Raw genomic sequence first — 8701 nt, forward strand, 5'->3', positions numbered from 1 at the left:
GCCCCCCAGGACCTAACTTCAGGCCGGCACCTAACTTCTCACAGCCCAGCCTGCCAGCCTGCAGCCCAGGGCACTGGCACCCCTGACCCCGGCCTGTCTGTCTGGGCTAGCGGGTGCCAGCTGCTTGTGCTGCCAGTGCCACCTCACTGGACATGTGCGCTTAACCCGCTGCGCTACCGCCCGACTCCCAGTATTTCTATTCCATATCCACTTGTAAAGAAAGTTAGTTCTGGGGGGCTGGGTGGTAGCGCAGTGGGTTAAGCACACATGGCACAAAGTGCAAGGACTGGCATAAGGATCCCTGGTTCAAGCCCCAGATCCTCACTCGCAGGAGGGGTCGCCTAATAAGTGGTGAAGCAGGTCTGCAGGTGTCTGTCTTTCTCTCCCCCTCTCTGTCTTCCTCTCCTCTGTCCATTTCTCTCTGTCCTGCCCAACAACGACGATGACAGCAAAATAGGAAATGCTGCTCCAGGAGCCAGGAGTAGTGGCTTCGTAGTGCTGGCACTCAGCCCCAGTGAGAACCCTGGAAGCAAAAAAAAAAAAAAAAGAAGGGAAGGAAGGAAGGAAGGAAGGAAGGAAGGAAGGAAGGAAGGAAGGAAGGAAGGAGGAAGACAGAAAGTTAGTTTTGAGAGGGCAGATAGCATAATGGTTATGTAAACAGAACCTTGGCTGTCTGAGCGCTGGCTGCGGCCCCGCCTCACCCCTGCTCTCTCCTGGGCCCCCCATCTGGGGGGCCTGATAAGATAAAGGGTCTCGGTCTCTCTCTCTCTATCTCTCTCTCTCTCTCTCTCCCTCTCCCTAACCAGCCTGCTTTGTCACTGGCCAGCTCACTCTCAAGCCACAGCTCCTGAACACAGTGAAGCCAGCTCACCGCCCCCTCACTGCTGACCCCCCAGCCATGAGTTCCCCGCAGCTGGGGAGGGGCAGAGCATCAGTGTCCACTTACAAAGCAAGGCTGGGGCTCCCCGGACAGGTCCTGGGGGACAGATGCATACTCTGATTCCTGCAGCACGGGCAGGCCATGGGGGGCTGCAGCCCAGGTCCCTAGTCTCCGAATCTGAGGCCACACCTGCACCTCCACAGGGCAGCACTGCTCGCAAAAGCTAAGCCACCTGAGTGCTGAGGGAGGACTGCATGAGGGAGGGGGCTTCAGACACAGCGGAAACCCACGCAGCCAATAAATACCGATCAAGCCTTACCTTCTGCGCCAACGGGAGTGAACCGTGACTTCATATGCTAAGTGGAGTCTGGCAGAGCAGGACTGGTCACCGCTGGCCCCACCTGCAGGGGGAAAGCCTCGTGAATGGTGAAGCAGGGCTGCAGGCATCTCCCTCCCTATCCCACTCCTCTCAGTCTCTCTGCCTCGATCCAATATATAAACTAAGTCTGGTCTAGACAAGTAGCTTCTGTGGTCTCTGTGTATCTTCACAGCTGGGACTGATGGTTCCATGCACCGACCCTGCACTAACCCCGGTCAACCTTCCAGTCCAGCGGCTGGGAACCAGAGCTCAGCTCAGCTCACACTCTGAGCACCAGACTTGCTTGTCTGAAGTTCTGAGTTCAATTCCCAGTGCAACATGATGATCTGGTTCCTCTCTCTCTCTTTCTCTCTCCCTCTCCCTCTCCCTCTCTCCTTCTCCCCCTCCCTCTCCCTCTCCCTCCCTCTCCCTCCCTCTCCCTCCCTCTCCCTCTCCCTCCCTCTGCCTCTCCCTCTCCCTCTCTCTCTCTCCTGTGAAACACATGCACACACTTGTATGTGAAAACAGATGTCTTATTTAAAGTGCCTTATAATGGAAAAACAGAATGGAGTAGGGCAAGAAGGCTTTTCTTGAATTCACTGGTTCCTTGATATGAGGGTGTTTATCAGCTAGAATCTTTCCTGGCATAATATTCAGTTGGAGTGACCTTCTTTGACTGTCAACCCACACCTATGAGGCGATCAGGAAGTTCATTCTCTCTCTCTCTCTGTTGGCTTTTTCTACACCCCTTTCTCCCTTGTCCTGTGACCTCTGCACCGCCTGAGCACACACCCCCTCTATAAAACATTCTCCTTAAAATCTTCACATTTTTTTAAGCTTCAGAGTCCTGGGGGGTCCCTACCTAGCAAACTGTCCAGAACTGGCCTAGGCTTTCGATTGCTGGAGTCTCTGGTTTCCATGCTGACGCCTTGTCTCTGTCCTGGAGCCCCAGGTCCTGCCTGTCTAGACTCAGCCCCCAGGGGGAACCAGCATTCCTGAAAACTTGTCTGTTTGCTTTTGTAAATTTCCAAACCTTATGCTGTACTGTGCCAAAGCAGAGGAACAGCATGAAGGAACCTTGGGGTCCTGAGACACCAGTCAAGGGGAGACGAGCGGCTGGGCCTGTGTGTGAAAGACTAGACTGTAAACCACTGTCCCCCACCACCAATCATTTTTTAAAATTCCAAACCTGGCTAGTTACTTATTAGTACATCATCGCACTTTATTTTTATTATTATTATTGTTTAATTCTTTGTGTGTGATTGCTAGTAGGTTACAAGATTGTGAGATGACAGTGTGTACTTCCACACCACAGCCACCACAAGGGTTCTGTGTCTGTACCCCCCACCTCCCAAAAATAACCACCAGGCTTCTCACAAGTCTTACAGTTTGCTTCTCTCTCTGTGTGTGTGTGTGTGTATGTCTTTTTTTCTTTCAAGTTCATGTGTATCAGTTCTCTAGATTACACATCTAAGTGAAGCCACCTGGTACAAACCTAACTTTTTTTGTTTTTAACCAATGCACTGCTCAGCTCTGGCTTATGCTGTGGGGGATTGAACCTGGGACTTCAGAGCCTCGGGCATGAGAGAGTCTGTTTGAATAACCGTTATGCTATCTACCCTCTCAAAACTAACTTTCTGTCTTTCTTTTTCTATTTTGTTGTGGTTGTTGTTGAGCAGGACAGAGAGAAATGGAGAGAGGAGGGGAAGACAGAGAGGGGGAGAGAAAGACAGACACCTGCAGACCTGCTTCACCACTTATTAGGCGACCCCTCCTGCAGGTGGGGATCTGGGGGCTTGAACCAGGATCCTTATGCTGGTCCTTACACTTTGGCCATGTGTGCATAACCCGCTATGCTACCACCCAGCCCCCCAGAACTAACTTTCTTTACAAGTGGATATGGAATAGAAATACTGGGAGTCGGGCGGTAGTGCAGCTAGTTAAGCGCACGTGGCGCAAAGCGCAAGGACCGGCCTAAGGATACCGGTTCGAGCCCCCGGCTCCCCACCTGCAGGGGAGTCGCTTCCCAGGCGGTGAAGCAGGTCTGCAGGTGTCTGTCTTTCTCTTCCCCTCCTCTCTCCATTTCTCTCTGTCCTATCCAACAGCAAGGACATCAATAACTACAACAATAAAACAACAAGGGCAACAAAAGGGAATACATAAATATTAAAAATAAATAAATATAAATAAATACAGAAATACTACTACTAACTATAATAATAATAATAATGATGATGATGATGATGATGATGATGAGCTAATGACAAAGAAGTCAGTCTGAAAGAACACACTATTCTCTGTCCCACAAATTCCCAGTGTTTCAGAAGCAAATACTTAGACCAACAGTGAAAGCTTTTTACCCATGCTAGTAGTATATTTAGAATTGCACAGCCTGCTAATAACTACCTAAGTCATTCACAACCTCTAAGGGCTCTGATGAAGTAAAGCCAATAGAACTTACTGGCAGGATTGCTAACCCTTACTAGAATTCCCTAAAACATGGCTTCTGGAAGTTTCAACAACGAAACGCCCCTCCCTCCCCTTCAGCAGGGAGGTCCCCTCAGGAGGAGCCCCGGAACCCTGGAGAGCTTGGAATGCAAAGTTGACAGGTGGCAGGTGACAGGAACGTGCGACTCCTGGAAGGACGGTCTGGTCTTTGCATCCAGTCAGCTTCCCAACCACCCAGCAGGCTCACACGCGGTGTGGAGGGGATGGCCATCCGTGAGGTGGTTCTCTCCTGTGAGGCAGCTCTCCCCTCAGCACCTTTGAGGAACTGAGGGAGCTGTGCTGCCCTTGGCTGAAATACCGGGGTCCCCCTCGAACTGAAGCCATGCCTGGACAGGGGGCAAGGTGCATCCCAATGGCCTTTGTTTTTGTTTTTAATCATCTTTATGTATTGGACAGAGACCGTCAGAAGTTGAGAGGGAAAAGGGAGCTAGAGAGGGAGAGAGACAGAGAGACACCTGCAGCCCTGCTTCACCACTCGCAAAGCTTTCCCCCTGCAGGTGGGGACTGGGGGCCTGAATCCCGCCTGGCCCCATAAAATAAATGTTGATCAATTCGTATCTGTATCCATGGTTTAAGTGATTATTTCCTTCTGAGGTTGGGGAACTCTGTTTGTTTGTTTGTTTTTGTTGTTGTTTGTATTATTTTTATTTCTTGGATAGAGGCAGCTAGAAATTGAGAGGGAAGGGAGAGATAGAGAGGGAGAGAGACAGACAGACACCTGCAGCCCTGCTTCAGCAGCTCACGGAGCTTTACCCCTGCAGGTGGGGACCGGGGGTTTGAACCGGGTCCTTGCCCACTGTGACATGCGCGCTCAGGCAGGTGCGCCACCACCCGGCCCTTCAATGTCCTTTATATTCTCCCGTTTTATTTTTCTTCCTTTCCTTCTTCCTTCCTTCCTTTCTTTCTTTCTTCCTTTCTCTCTCTCTCTCTTTTTGCCTCCAGGGTTATCGCTGGGGCTCGGTGCTGCTAAGAATCCACTGATCCTGGAGGCCATTTTTTCCCCCCATTATTGTTGTTCCTGCTATTGTTGTTGGAAAGGGCAGAGAGAAATCAGCAAAGACAGATAGATGATAAGTAGACAGACGGATAATACAAAGTTACCAGAACACCAAAGTTTCCTTCAGTGTGGGAGGGCTGGACTCAAACCTGGACTTCTTTCTCTCTTTCTTTCTTTCTCTCTTTCTTTCTTTCTTTCTTTCTTTCTTTCTTTCTTTCTTTCTTTCTCTTTCTTCTTTCCTTCCTTTATTTCTTTCTTTCTTTTTTTAGATAGGACAGAGAGAAATGGAGAGAGGAGGAGGGGGAGAGAAAGACAGACACCTGCGGACCTATTTCACTACCTATGAAGCGACTCCCCTGCAGGTGGGGAGCCGGGGGCTCGAACGCCAATCCTTGCGCTTTGTGCCACGTGCGCTTAACCTGCTGTGCTACCGCCCGACTCCCATCGAACCTGGGTTTCTCACACGACACAGCAGGCACTAGGTGAGCTGGCCACTCTGGGAGCTTCACCATGGCCTTGGAGATCATCTATGAAAAGCATCCTGGAAAATCTTGCCTCTCGCGTTGAACCTCGTGTCAGTCCAGGTAGCTTTCCCCAGAGAGCCGGAGAACTGTGTTCATCTATCCGAGGGATCCAGCAAGCGGTTCGAAACCTCCTTTGTGGTTATGACTGATAGTTAAGATTCCACTAGCTCTGCACGGGGGTTTACATGTCAGTGTTTGTTTTTAGATATTTAGACAGAGAAGGCAGAGGGGAAGGGAAGGGGAAGACAGAGAAGGGGGAGAGAGAGAGAGGGAGAGAGAGGATGAATTAGTCTAATGTGGTGGGCAAAACAGAGCACTACCCAAGTGAGCTACTTCACCAACCCATCCTATTACTTAAATAAGTTGACTCACAAAACTCAGACATGACCAGATAACTAGGCAAATGGCAGAAGTCTATTGTCAAAAAGTAAAAAGATTGTTTTTACTGAGTTAACATTGGTCTGCAGTGTTAAAAATTTTAGTAACGCAGTTACTACACACACACACACACACACACACACACACACACACACACACACACACACACACACGGGCATGCAGTTCAACTCACCAGCCACCAAAGTTCCTGCGCCATCACACAGGCAGGAACCTTCTACCTCCTGCCTCTCGGATGACAAGATTAAACAACAAAGGAAAAGCGTTGAACTGAGGAACTAACAACTAAGGAAACACAACTAAAGGAAAAATGCTCCAAGTCATTGCTTATCAGAGAAATGCAAATTCAGACAACAACGAGATACCACTTCACTCCTGTGAGAGTGTCACACATCAGAAAAGGCAGCAGCAACAAATGCTGGAGAGGCTGTGGGCACAGAGGAGCCTCCTCACTGCTGGTGGGAATGTCGGCGGGTTCTTCCCCTGTGGAGAGCAGCCTGGAGACTCTCAGAAGTGGACCTGCCCTGTGACCCTGCAATTCCTCTCCTGGGGATAGATCCTAGCAAACCTATTTTACTGTCAACTGTAAACCACTTATCCCCCAATAAAGAGAAGAGAAAAGCAAAGAAAAGAAAAGGAAATAAAAGAAACAGGCTGGGGGTGTGGATCCATGTCCAGTGGAGAAGCAATGACAGAAGCCACAACTCCCACCTTCTGCTCCCCATATTTTGGTCCATACTCACAAAGGAATTAAGAATAGGGAACCTTCCAGTGGAGGGGATGGGACACAGAGCTCTGGTGATGGGGATTGTGTGGAATTGTACCAGTGTTATCTTACAATCTTGTTAATTATTATTAAATTCTTAATAAAAATTTAAAAAAAAAGAAATTTGGTCCATAGTCCCAAAGTGGGAGAAATGTTAGGGGAAGTTGACCCGAGGGCTCTGAACCCCAATTCCACCAGGACCCCAAATATCTGTCTTCAGGGAAGTGAATGTGAAAAACGCCAGAGGAATCCAGGCACTGGTTCTCTTACGTGAGTGAGAAGAGGAAGAAAGGGATGATACTTAGAAGTAGAAGCACATGTTGGGGTGACTTAGGAAGGGAGTGAAAGCAAGACCACAGAAAAAGCAGCAAAAAATACGCATACAGCTCTCGATAGACTGTGACAACTAGAGAGTCCACCTTGGGGCAACTACTGCAGTTCCTGCTAGGAGGATGGGGGTCACAGAACTCTTGTTTTTTTGTTTTTTTTTTTGCCTCCAGGGTTATCTCTGGGACTCGGTACCTGCACTATCAATCCACTGCTCCTGGAGGCCATTTCCCCCATTTTGTTGCCCTTGTTGTTATTGTTGTTGTTGTTGTTGGCTAGGACAGAGAGCGATCGAGAGAGAGGGGAAGACAGAGAGGGGGAGAGAAAGACAGACACCTGCAGACCTGCTTCACCGCCTGTGAATCAACCCCCCCCCCCCGTGTGCCAGAGTGATGCTCTGATTCTCTCTCTAACACAAACAAATATTTAAAAGAAAGGAAAGAAAAAGGAGGGGAGAGGAGAGGAGGGGAGAGCAGAGGAGGGGAGAGGAGGGGAAGAAGAATGGCAGGAAGGAGAGCTAAGGGGAGAGGAATGTCAAGGAGGGGAAAGGGGAGGGAAGGGCAGAAGGAAACCACAGGCCAGAATCTCCTTCAGGTGGTGAGGACCAGGCCCCATGTGGCCTTGCACGTGGCACAGCACAGCACTTCCAAGTGAGCCCGTTAGGCCAGCCCCTGCCACTTCCTTTTCAAGCAACAATGACCCTATTTCACGTCAAAAACGAAACCATTTTATGAAGTGCGTGCTCCTCCAGACACGAGCAAAAGAGTAAAAAGCCAGTGTCTGCTTATGGTTTCTCTTTTTCTTTTTGTTTTTTTCAAATCTCCAGCATCAGATTTTGTGGCAGGCAGCTGGGTGCTCACAGCTGCTTCTCATTGGGCAAATCCATGGGCCACTCAGGAGAAAGTGAGGGTGAAAGAGGGAAAGGGTCTGTCTGGTGTCTGTATAAAGGAGGCTTGGAGCTCCAGGACCCCCGCAAGGACCCGGCAGACTCCAGGCTCCCCACACCACAGAAGGCTCCTCATCAAGGAAGGCCAAGCTGGGGTGGGCGGTGCGGAGCTGGAGGAAAGGGATTTGCAGGGCGGGAGTGGGGAGGCGCACAGGTGCGGCTTTCCCGTCCATGTCACACTAGATGGCCACTCTCCCCTGTCCCCCCCATACAGCATGCAAATGCCCCTCCAATCCTATCGTTAAATATTCTTAGAATATGCCTATTCTGTCGAGCACAAGTTGGTGTTTCTTTTTTTTTTAACTTTTTATTTGTCATTGACAGTGGGGTACCACGGTCTCGTGTCACACCACACCCATCACCAGAGTTCTGTGTCCCCATGCCCTTCCCTCCTAAAGATGACCAGCAGAGTTCTCACAACTCTTAGAAACTCTGTAGCTGTGTGGTCCAGGAGGTGGCTCAGTGGCTGGGGCACTGGACTCTCAAGCGTGAGGTCCTGAGTTCCATCCCTGGCAGCACATGTACCAGAGTGATGTCTGATTGTTTCTCTCTCTCCCCTATCTTTCTCATTAATAAATAAAGAAAAAAGAAAAAAAAAAAGAAAGAAACTCTTTAGTTGTCTCTGGCTTTGCTTTTCGCAAGTTCATGTCTATCAGTCTCTAGATCCCACCTGAGTGAGACCATCCGGCAGGTGCCTTTCACCTCTTACCGCACTAAGCACAGCAGCCCCTCCAGTCCCATCCATTTTCGTCCCAAAGGGCCCAATGTCTCTGTTTCCATTGCAGACTAGGAAGGATTCCATGAGACCTCTCCTCCCTACGTCTTTACCCAGCCATTATCGCCGCTTGTCTTGACTGCTTCCACTCCGGGCTGTTGTGAATAATGCGGCTGTGAACACAGGGCTGCCTGTGTCCCTTCAGATGTGAGTGTCCGCTGGATAAATGCCCAAGAGGGCTATGGCCGGGTCACAAGGAAGCTGCATGAGTAGGGAAGGACTCT

Source organism: Erinaceus europaeus, chromosome 14, assembly GCF_950295315.1.
Source record: "Erinaceus europaeus chromosome 14, mEriEur2.1, whole genome shotgun sequence".
Lineage (NCBI taxonomy): Eukaryota > Metazoa > Chordata > Mammalia > Eulipotyphla > Erinaceidae > Erinaceus > Erinaceus europaeus.